This window comes from Prosopis cineraria, unplaced genomic scaffold, assembly GCF_029017545.1.
Source record: "Prosopis cineraria cultivar Desert tree isolate PC_DT_omini unplaced genomic scaffold, ASM2901754v1 PC2, whole genome shotgun sequence".
Lineage (NCBI taxonomy): Eukaryota > Viridiplantae > Streptophyta > Magnoliopsida > Fabales > Fabaceae > Prosopis > Prosopis cineraria.
In genome coordinates, this window is record NW_026555333.1 from 39,323,424 (window position 1) to 39,336,054 (window position 12,631).

A 12,631-nucleotide genomic window follows, 5' to 3' on the forward strand; every position below is an offset into this window, starting at 1 on the left:
AACCAAACTAATGTATTTAAATTGTAATCACATTTACCGACTATATCTTTTAGTCATGTGAGATTTTTGAATCTTTATAGACTTTTAAGATAATTGTATTATCGTATGAGTCAATAAAACTCTGCAGATATAAAGATTAAGTTTTTAAAATATTTATACAAGTTATATAAAGTAAAGATGTATTTAAATAAATTTAATTTCTTTATCGTGTGAGATTTTGAAATCTTTGCAGATATTTAGGATAATCATATTACCGTATAAGCTAATAAAGCTTTACAGGTATGACGATTGAGAGTCTTTAAAACATATATATATACACATTTAAAATATATTATTAACACCTAAAAATATATATATAAATATAAATAAATAAATTAAGTTGTTGAATTCTTTTATCGTGTGAGATTTTGAAATCTCCACAGATATTTAGAATAATTGCATTACTGTATGAACCAATAAAGTTCTACAGGTATAACGATAAAGGAATTAAATTCCCAATCATATATAAAAAAATAATTTTAAACCCTTTTCTTTTCTTTTCTTTACTTCAAAAATTCAAAAATTGAAAAAATAATTAAAATTAAATTACTTTTTGCAATTTAAAACACACATCAAAATTTCAGAAATTATTTTATTTACAAAATGGTGAATTATTTCTAATTAATTTCTCTTCAAAAAAATATTTTCACCAACAAATTTTAAGCATGAACTACGTAGACTTTGATCCCTATCATAAGGTACGTAGGCCTTAGAATCGAATTCTGAGTCAAGTCCTCCCTCGTAAATAAATAAATATTTCTCACTTAATTCTTATCATTTTTATATCAAACACATGAATATAAAAGGAATAATTAAAATAATTTTAAAACTATATTAATATAGCACAACAAACTTTAGGTAACCGTTCTGACGAACGAGTGTTGTGAGGTACCTAACACCTTCGCCACACTCAACCGACTCTCGAACCTATTTTCTATTTTCGCAGACAATCTTTATCCTCCTTTAATCAATTTCTCAAGATTTCTCTCAAAATCTTGGTGGCGACTCCTTGTTCATCCGGTTCTCGCCCCGAAGGCCGGAACCTCCACTCGCTCACCGTCTGCATTGCATTTTCTCGGTGCGATACTAACCAAGACGAGTAAAGGAAGAGAGAAGGGCACTTGAAGCTGATAAGTACCTAAGCAAGAAGTTGGCAAAGGAACAACCACAAGTCCACGACAAAGCAATCGAAGAAGACAAGATGAGTTGGGGACTAGAGAGTAGAGAATGAGATTGATGATAAAGTGCTTCAGTACAAACGCAAAATGGAATGGGGAGTATTTTGAAAACCTAAGGGCTTTTAATGTAAAAACTAGTCCAAAATGATGTGTTGTGTATCATAGTCTGAGCCACATTCAACACATCCTAACTATGTCAAAGTCGTATCATGAACACATCAGAAGTGGACATGCATGCATCTTTGACAAGTTTTTGGTTTAAGGGTATATCAACCAATAAAATACATCATATTCACAACTAACACATATCAAATACAGATACACTACTCCAAATGGCATATGCTTCCTAGGGAACATTGCCTAGTTGTGTCACAATCTTACCCAACCTTTTGTTGAGGTTAGCCCAGCATGCCATAAACTAGCTCAAACCTTGCCCAAGATTTCTCAAGTATGTCACAATTTTGCCTATACCTTAATGAGGTTTGCTATGTGTGCCATAAAGCCCATACCTTTGCCTGAGGTTGCCTAAGCACGTGTTGAACTTAGCTAAACCTTGCTTGAGGTTGCCTAAGGTTAGCACGCAATGCACTTGCCTGGATATTACCCATAGTTGCCCTAGATCCATGGACTTTCCCTGGACCCTACATGAGGTACGATTATTGTTCCTAAACATTACCCTAAAGCTTGCCTAAGCAAGCCTCAAACTTGCCCGAACCTCCTTGTCTAAGGATACCTAAAAAGGCAAAAAACTTGGTAAGACCTTACTTAAAGTTCCCTAGACCTTGCCTAAGGTTTCATGAACATGCCATAAACTTCCTTGAACCTTCCATTATACCACATACTTTTTTCTTCTCTAAGTTTGACATGAACTTGCTCATACGTTGCACAAGGTTGCACAAAAGTGCCATAAACTTGCTTAAACCTTACCCAAGGTTGTAATAGATTGTCACAGTCTTGCATAAACTTTACTAGAGGTTGCAAGGTAGATAAACCAACATTGCCCAAGGTTGCTTGCCACCTAGGTGGAAAAAGAACTTTATGAAATTACCCAAAGTGCAAGTTTATGGCTTGGACCATGCCCAAGGTTGCCATTCGCAATCCAGACCTTGCCTGGGGTTACCCAAGGTTGCCTAGGTAGAAAACCAAACTGACCAAACCTTACCTAGGGTTTTCATTTAAAACTTTACGTGGACACTTATTTTAGTAGCCATCCATTCTTATAAAGGAAAATTAAATACATGTCCATTTTTGTTAAAACATAACTTTTAAGGTGAGGGTAAAGAAAAATCAATTCTTGAAATCGTTAGTTTCAACTCATGTTCCTAAGATTTACTTGTCAAATGAAAAGAGCAAACATGACATATTCTAATGCACAACATATATAGCATTCATTTTGATGTTTGAAAGAATAAGAATACCTGCTTCATAATGCAACAACCTGATCAAAAAAAGCCATCAAGACAAGGTTCACTTGATCTCTTCAAGCCCTACGTCCAAGAGCATCTGCAAGCCTCAGTATCTCAAGGGATGCCATAGCCATTTCTCTTCCAAAGACCTGAAGATTCAATTCATAATTTATTGGTCAAAGTGTACTAGTAAAATATATAGAATATATATGCTGAACTTAAAAATCTAGCTCATCAATTATTGTTGTATTTACTCTCATCAAATCACTTTCAATAAGTTCATAGTACAAAACTATTCCAGTTCCTAAGCTATCCAGGCAATAACAATCACAATCATCAAATTATGCTCTACCGCGTGGAGTACCATCTAACTTTACTTACTATATGCATAAGGATGTGCTATAAATATTTCTAAGTTAGAAAACAAAGTTTGAAGTACAACCACGTGGAGTGCAATCTGATTTTATTTACTCCAAACATAAGAATGTGCAATAAATATTACAAGTCAGCAAACCAATTTTGATCAACAAGTAGAAACAAGATCATTAAAAACAAAGTTTGAAGTAGAATCACGTGGAGTACAGTCTGACTTTTTTTACTCGAACCATAAGAATGTGCAATAAATATTATAAGTTAGCGAACCAATTTTGATCAACAAGTAGCAACAGGGTCATTAAAAACAAAGTTTTAAGTACAATCACATGGAGTACAGTCTGACTTTATTTACTCGAACCATAAGAATGTGCAATAAATATTACAAGTTAGCAAACCAATTTTGATCAACAAGTGGCAACAAGATCATTAAATCACAAACAAGAATAGTTACGAAGAGATATCTATATGTGGAGATGATAGCAAAAAGCTAGTAGTTTACATCAAACAGAACAAAATTAAATTAAATTTCTGAAAAGAAAGGAACAAATGAAAGTTGATTTCACAGTGGAAAGAAAAAACAAAACCATTTGAGCAACATTGAGAAGCATATTTTAGAGGGGGGAAAAAAACTATTCTTTGTGGCTCTTATATTATAAAATCTGAAGAAACCTTATATTTTAAATCAAATGCCTCTTTACGAAAAATCTAGACCCAACATAATAATAATGTCAGTACTAAAAAAAGTCAAAAAAAAAAATCAATTGTGGCAAAGTTAACAATTTTGAAATTGAAGATCTTAGACTCAACAAAGCCAATACCATGAAATGATGGGGAATACAATTAAAAAATGGCAAAACATAAAGGGGTAATTGAAACAAATGGCGAAACATAGTTGAAGGTGATTTTTAAGAAATGGAAAGAAATGGGAGAAAGAAAGAGAAAAGTACCAAAATGAAAGCGAAAAATGTCTTAAAAAGGGAAGATTTTGCCAAAAGAAATAGATAGATCAAAAATTACATCTATAAATTGTGCCGTGCGACTTTCATTTCACCATTTTTCATGCTCTTCAATAATGTCATCAATCAAACTATTATTTTAAGCCTCAATCAAACTACTGTTTTAAGCCTCTAACCTTTTGATCAGAGCCTAGAAAAATGAGACGGGGAACCTTTATAATAATGTCACCAAAACATAACGATGGTGCAACTACTCTCACAAGCGCACAAAACTACTCTCTAACTTACTATTATATAAGAGTGTGACATGTCACATATGCTCTAGTTGCCTTGATGCATTTTGTAACATGTGCATCTCTAACTGTTTGCTCTAAAACTCCAAGAGAGATTGAGAACAACAAAAAAAGTTCTGATGTTAGCAATGAGATGAAAATGAGTATAACAAGTGATATAAGATTAAAATCAAAGCTGAATAGAAGTCACAGGTTCTTGATAATCATTTTAGTAGCTTTGACTAGATGAATTCCACTGAGTTAGTCTTTTCTGGAAGAAATGTTAGCTATCTATTCTTATGATAGAAAATCAAACCCATGTCTAATTTTTTTTTTTTAATGACAGAATAACTTTTAGCGGGAAAGAAAAATCAATTCCTCATTTGATACTTGAGATCCCAAGTTCAACTCATGTTCCTAAGATTTACTTGTCAAGAGAAAAGAGAAAAAACATGTCACATTCATTTTGCAGTTGAAAGTATAAGAATACACATGCTTAATAATGCAGCACAACCTGATCAAAAAAAAGACCAAAATGTTCCTAAGATTTACTTTTCAAAAGAAAAGAGCAAATATGATATATTTTAATGCGCAACATGTATAGCATTCACTTTGGTGTTTGAAAGAATAAGAATTCCTGTTTGATAATGCAGTAATCTGATTAAGAAAACCATCAAGACAAGGCTCAGTTGAACTCTTAAAACCCCACGTTTAAGAGCATCAACATGCCTCAACATATCAAGGAATGCAGCAACTGTTTCTTTTCCAACAATCCAAAGCTTCAATTTATTGTTCCCAGTGAATAGATTGAATATAAAAACGCTGTCAAACAAGACACAAAAGGCTTATACAAGAACAGCAACAAGATACAAAACTATTCAAGTTCCTAAGCTATCCATGTAATGGAAATTATAATTATCAAATTATGCTCTAACACATGGAAGTATCATCTGACTTTATTTACTTTAAGCACATGGATGTAAGTTAGAAAACTAAGTTTGATCAACATATGCAAAAATGATCATTTAATCACAACCACGTGGAAGTATCAATCTCTACCTTTATTTACTCTAAGTATAATATGAGGATGTTCTGTAAATAGTTATAAGCTAAAAAACAAAGTTTGATCAACAAATGCAAAAAAGACAATCAAATCACGAATAGAACAGTTATAAAAAATATCTAGGTGAAGATGATGGGAGACGCTAGTGTTGTATATCAAACAGTCCAAAATGAAAATAGATTTCTGAAACAAAAAAACTTGAGGATCATTTGGTTTGTTCTGTGAAACCACGAACAAAAGACAAAACCAAAGCCATATGAGCAGCATGGAGAAGCATATTTAGAAAAAGATTATTCTTTGTCCTCCTCACAAAATTGAAAGACCTAATCTTCAATCAGATTTCTCTTTACAAAAATCTGTACCCGAGCACAATTTTTTCAATAGTAAGAGAATACAATCGAGTCAATTGCAACAAAGCTAACATTTTTGAATTTGATGCACGATATGAAATGGATGAGGAAACCAACAAAATGAAATGATGGAGCGAAAGCACTTAACTTGGAAGGTTAAGTGAAAAGGATGAAGAATTTAAAGTTCAGCACATCCTTTTGATCAGAGAGACTATATTATATATATATATATAATCACTTCAAACCATTTCTATTAGCACACAAATACTGACATACACAGTATCGTTTAACCTTTGGTGTTTTAAGAAGATTGAAGCTGAAGTATATTCAATTTCAAAATAAGAGTTTTCTACTGTTAAGTGTAACTTTATTACAAACGAACTGAAGTTACAGCTATGAAGGATGAAACTGGGCTGAACAAAACTGGAACTAAATACACAACTCAAGAAACAGAACGAGAAACAACATGCGGATAGTCGGATCAGAGATGAGATCAATAGCCAACCATAACGTGAAAAGAAAAGAGAATTTTCAACGACCTTTGGATAAATCTATAGCGAGCTTTTAATTTCATGGTCTTAAATTTGAATCGTGCTTTCCCTAATTTATCTATTTCCTGGGCAAACAAAACTATCAATGCAGTAAGATGTGAGCACTGACCTGAGCAAGAGATCGGTAGCTACTTTGGGTTTGGATTTTCTTTCCTCGCTGCCAAAAATGAGCACTCCCGATGAATACTTTCCCAGAAAATGGGTTTTCTTTGCAAAAATTTGTAAATCTACAAACTGCTACAGTTTAGATGAGAAGTTATATAGGGGGAAAAGGTGGCCGTTTGTCTGGCCAAAGCAAAAAAATAAAAATAAAAAATAGCCGTTTGAGGGAAGGGAATGCGGGAGCGGGAGCATTGAAGAGCGACAATGACAAGAATTTAATTTATATTTATTACTAATTATTAATTATTAATAAAAAAATTAATCATTTAATTCTTATAATTTTAATCGAACTATACTCAATTTATCAATTTTAACTCGTTATAATACATTTTCTAAAATTTTAATTCAATTATAAATTAGTCATTAAACTTTACCTCTTATAACTTAATCCATGAAATTTTAATTTCTTAAATATTAATCCTTATATTTTAAAAATTAAAATTATAAAGATTAAAAATATTTTAAAATTTATTACCAATTTTTAAATTGTTAAACCTCTTTAATCTTTATAAATATTATGAATATTAAAAGTTAAAAATATTTTTAATTTTTATAATTTTATTTTTAAAATATAGGGACTAATATTTAAAAGGTTAAAATTTCAATGACTAAATTGCAAGAAGTAAAATTCAGGGATTGATTTATAACCGAATCAAAATTTCAGGGATCGAATTATAATGACTCAAAATTGAGGGACTAAGTTACAATTAAGTTAAAGTTATAAGGACCAAATAATTAATTTTTTCATTATTAATATTGATATTTTGTTTGAAAAATAAAGTAACTATAAACAAATATTTGAATTTCAACTGGAGAGAGAATCCAAACGGTGATGGGTCCAATTCAAGAACTTTGAATTTGATTCAATAACGGTGCAGTCGAATTTTTTTTTTTTTTTTAAGTGTCACTCCCAATTTTAGCAATCAAATTCAAGAGGCATTTTAATCATCACATTTTTAAAATGGCTAAAATATATAAAATTTCTCTTAATTTTGAGACTGTTTTATAAAAACCCTTACCTTTAAAAATTTAAAATTAACTTATTTAATTTTTATTATTTTTACTGTAGACTATCCTACTATTATTTTTTATTTTTTTTATTAACAGGAGTTTCTATGTCATTTTAAGAACATACATGTAGTTGCTTACTTTCTCCATTAAAAAATGTAAAGCATTTTTAATTTTTTAAAATGTAATTATTATCTTTTTTTTAAAGTATCCCTATTAATAATAATTTTATATTTATTATAGGGTGTTTAATAGGAGTAAATATGAAAAGATAAAGTTAATTTGAAAGTAGATAACTACTTTATTGAAAGGGTGAGATTCGATTAAAAATATTTTATATTTTTAAACAAAAAAAGTATGTGATATCTGATGTAAAGTAATAATAGCTTTATAAAAATTTATTAGCTTATATCAGAGGTCACATAAGTTGCTATACATGTCATTTCTAAATAAAACATGAATAATATCTATTAGTAAAATAATTAAGAAATAACAATAGGAAAGTCTGTGTTAAAAAAAATTAAATGTTAAGGAGGTTAATTATTTTTAAACTTTTAAAATGATAGAAATTATGTACAATTACCTCAAATTTCAGAGAAGTTTTGTACGTTTTTATAATTTTAAAAAATTTACCAATTAAGTTTTTGAAAGAAATTTGAAATATTTCAAATCCTTATTTAAATCAAATTTTAATATAGGGTCTTAATTCGTAATTTCTCTTTAGCCACAACCAGCCAACTTTGTCTTCAAACATATTCACCATCCTTTTGACTAATATAAATGGAATGTTATGTCTTTTAGATTAAAAATGCTCTTTTAAATTTTAGAGAATTATGAATGAAATTTTTAACCTTTATGCCAATTTCATCATTGTTTATATTATTAATGTTTTAAAGGTAAAGAGGCAAAAATAATTACAAAGTAGTTAACCAGGGGTATTCAATATCCTAAAGTGAGGAAAAATGGTAAAAATACTCATGATGTTATATGAGTGGATGCAAAAGTGACCAAACCATTAACTTTGACCTAATGCTATTAACTTTAATCATTAAATGCTAACAATGCATGCCATATGTCAGATTTTGCTGACATAAACTAATAAAGAGGCAAAAATACCCACGAAGTCGTTGGCAAGGAACAAAAATATTCATAATATTACTAGAGTTAGTGCAAAAGTCTATCAAATCACTTAAATATTGATCACTTAGATAACACCTAAGCGAAAGTTAGCCATTTGTTTTGCTAAAATGAACAAAAAATATTTTCAAATGAAATTCTTTGGAGATTAATTGGTCATTGTGTGAATATCATGTGAGAAAATGTCATTTTGACCAAATATTAAATTAAATCACCTCTTTCTTTACACCAATAGCAAAAACCATTTAAAAATTTTAAACCTATCATGAATAAAATTGTTTAAGGTTGTAACAATGTTCTTAAGATAGGGTGGCACTCAATCTCAATCTTCAATTATGTACAACCTATCCTACTATATTAAATCTCAAGTTTTGTAGATACAAAATATGAGTGGAGAGGGAGGAAGAAAAAGAATAAGCTATGTGGCAATGGAAAGAAAATCATGTGACATGGATTTTGATGGATTGATTACTGTTACACCTACTAGAGTAACATTTTGGGTGCTTATATGGTGATTGATCAACATTCGTAAAAAAATTTATCTAGAAATATTTTTGTCTATATCAATGAAAAAATAGTCAACTTCTATTTAGGTGTCAACTAAACGGTCAACATTTAAGGGATTTGATGGATCAGTTATGTTTGCACCAACTTTAGTAATGTTATGGGTATTTTTGCTCTTAGTCGATGACTTCGTGAGTATTTATGCCTCTTTATTAATCCACATTAGCAAAGACTAATACATTGCATGTACAATCAGCATTTAACGATCAAAGTTAATAACATTAGGTCAAAATTAATAGTTTGGTCACTTTTGCACTTACTCATGTAACGTTATGGGTATTTGTGCCATTTTTCATACTTTAAAATATTAGGTGCCCCTGGCTAACTACTTTATGAGTATTTTTACCCCTTTATCCATGTTGTAATCTACTCCCAATCCATTGATCAATTGCAATGGTCTTATCGTATCAAAAAGCAATATAAGATTTGTTAGGCATCATATTCATCACGGCAAGATTACCCCTATTAATTGAGACATACATTTTGTTGATAAGTTTTTAGGTTTTTAAATTGTAATGTCCATCTTGACATTACCATGACAACACACTTACATGCCCTTATGATAACTAAAATTAAATAAAATCTTAAGTAAAAGTTATCACAACCCAAAAGTTTAAAAGGTAATTAGTTTAAAACAATATGATATCAAGAAAACCTTTTTAAAATATTATTTGAGTTCAAACTATAGTTAAAAATGAGTTAAACCAAGTAACGAAAGCATGAAAACCATAAGCGTATGAAAATAAGATAATATAATTTAAAAAATTTTTAGAAACTGCCAATCCACCACTATGTAGGCTACACCCACCATGTTGGATGGCATAGAAGGATAAATCCCTCAACGAGTATTGCATTGTGGCGCAACAACCATGCACCATGTCGCATACTTACTGTCATAACAACACTTTAAACTTTTAAAGAGCGTCATTTCACCATTCGATATCTAATTTAAGCGGTTTAAGTGTTCACACGAAGCTTTTCAAGCTCTCTAGCTAATGGCATCGGTCTCACTCTCAAATAATTATCCATTAAAAAGATGGACACCCGAACCCAAAATGATTTGTTTTCAACTCAAAACACATTCCAAGGTGTCCAAAGCACTATCAAATGCCATTAGCTCTAGAATCACTTTGACCACCTCAAATGGACCACACATAACATACATGGTCATTCATATCACACAAATAACTAAACATACTCAAAATGATCACCAAACCCCTAATTCACAATAATACAAAAGAGTGGATAAAACTCAACATAAATATTTTTTTTGATTATTTTCACACATAATCATCACAATTATATCACTAATAATTGTATATGGGCCTGACACTCACATTTAAATCCAAACAATACGAGCTTAAGCCGAGATACGCACACATTTCAAATATTCTTATATAAGTGATAACAAAATCATGAAATGCTCCTAAGTTGGCATTATATTATAGCATATTCATTACAAACCCCAAAAAGAGGAAAGATAAAAGCTATACAACAATGCTCTTCATTCTTCAATCGGCCCTTCCTTTCTCTTACCCCTACTAAAGCCCTCACGTGTAAAATATAACAACGAGATAAGATAAACATCTCAGTAATAGAATAATTCACTACTATTAATTAACATGCACAACTATATGGGAGTAAAGCTATTAAGCTCTAAAACATGCTTTTAGCATATTACAACATAACCTTTTTCTATAATAAATGTATATTTTCACTTTAGCATATTCAATCAATCATTTTCATAAACATAAGTCATTTACCACCAGCATAATCATTTTACCATCCAAGCTTCCATATCACCTCGACTGAAACTATAGGCTCCTGAACTAAGTGCATATTCACAATAGTTTAAGCTCGCCTTTAGTGGCAGGATCACCTAACCAAAGGTATCCTATCCCACTTCCGAACTATAGTCTCCCCCTATCACACACAAATTGGGGTGTTGTTACTCTAACACTGCATTACTAATGCTAGGGAGCAAAACTCTCCAATGCCATATCCTGTATGTATACTAAGGAAAAAATCTTCAACACCATGTCTCACTAGACACTAAGGAGATACATGCCACATAAACTTCCATTACTCCTTCCTACAGGTGAACTCCCACCCCTAATATGATCATGCTCATTCTTTCCATACATTTTACACACTTGTAAAAGATCACTATTTTTTTCACATAAGGGTTCAAAAATCTTTATCATTTTGAAAGTAGTTTTTAATGTACAAGAAAAATTATCTTTCGCAACATGCTAAGCTTTCGAAACACATGTAAACAAATATTTTTATATATTCACAAATAGTTAAAAAAATATAATCAATTAGTGTAAATTATTCCGAACCCTTTGTCACAAAAGGGTTATCGTGATTCAACATTAGCTCGACATGTTCCCACTCACACAATAACATATGAACAACCATTAATCTACACAATTCAATGACAAATCATCAATTATCACTTCAGATAAACCTCGAATTCACTAGGTTTCAAGTACCCATAACTCTTAATTTTCTTATTCAACAATATCAATCATTTCAAAATACTCTAACCATCCTATTAAATATCTCAACATACCAAAATCATCATCCAATATCTACATTGTCTCAAAACCTTTAAATTATACCTAGGGTTCATCCAAACCCTAACCAAAAATTTTAAATCACTATAAAACTCATAAATCTAGGGTTAAAGGCTTGATTTAACTCCTTAAGACTTTAAATAAGTCAATGGCTTTGTCAATTACCGAGGAACAACTAAAAACAAGCCTCAACCATACCCAAAAGTATCAAAATTTGCATAACAAGGAGAGGTTAAGGAAAAGGAAGCTTGCCCAAGGTGTAGTAAGCCCAATGTGCCTCCAAAATGCCCTTAAGATTATGCCTTAACTACCTTTGGGTCTCCCCTATCACTCTCTCATTTTCCTTTCATTCTTTCCTCTGGTTTCGATCTGTTTTTGTGAATCTAATAAAGGTTGATTTTGTACGTGCATCACAACGCATGGCATAAAAAGCCTTACCATAATTTAAACTTCCCTCCATGTCATGGCCTGCTCGAACATTGACCTAACCTTCTTCTAAGGTTGTCTACGGATTCAAAAACTATATTAGTCTTCTATAAACGTCATTAATCAATAATTTATCTAATTGACCAAAATACCCTTAGAAATACTGATAATACCCAGTTTGAAAACGAGGATGTTACAGTTTAAACCATGTAAGAAATTTTCTGCCACAACTAAATTATCTCATAAAACCACTGTTTGTATTTTTTTGTTATTGTTGTTGGTGGTGTGCTAAAGGAGCTAATCCTCAAATATTGTAATGAACCTAACTTCTCAATTAAATATTGAGTAGCTCTTGAGGTTATTTGCCACCATTTTCCCATATGCAAGATTTCAAAAATGAAAAAAAAAACACCATATGATAAGAATAGACATGATTTTGTTATTAAAGAGATTGAATTAGAGTGATGTAAATGCCACATTTCATCTTTTATAGGAAAAGAAGATAGTTTTCCTTTGCTCAGGCTCTTCATCTAATTTTTAAGGTGTGAAGTTTGCCTCTTGTTCT

General features: G+C 31.0%; 1 long non-coding RNA gene across 2 annotated transcripts in view; it reads right to left on the minus strand.

Moving 5' to 3' along the window:
• Positions 1 to 6,400, minus strand: part of LOC129304146 (uncharacterized) — a 32,335-nt gene extending 25,935 nt beyond the window's left edge. The window contains exons 1-2 of one of the 2 annotated variants that reach the window (XR_008591613.1): positions 6,300 to 6,400; positions 2,656 to 2,772 (exon numbers count right to left, since the gene is read on the minus strand). This is a non-coding gene — a long non-coding RNA (uncharacterized LOC129304146). Of the gene's footprint in view, positions 1 to 2,635; positions 2,773 to 6,299 lie in introns of both variants that reach the window. The other variant, XR_008591612.1, reaches the window with a different exon arrangement.
• Positions 6,401 to 12,631: the final 6,231 nt, after the last annotated feature.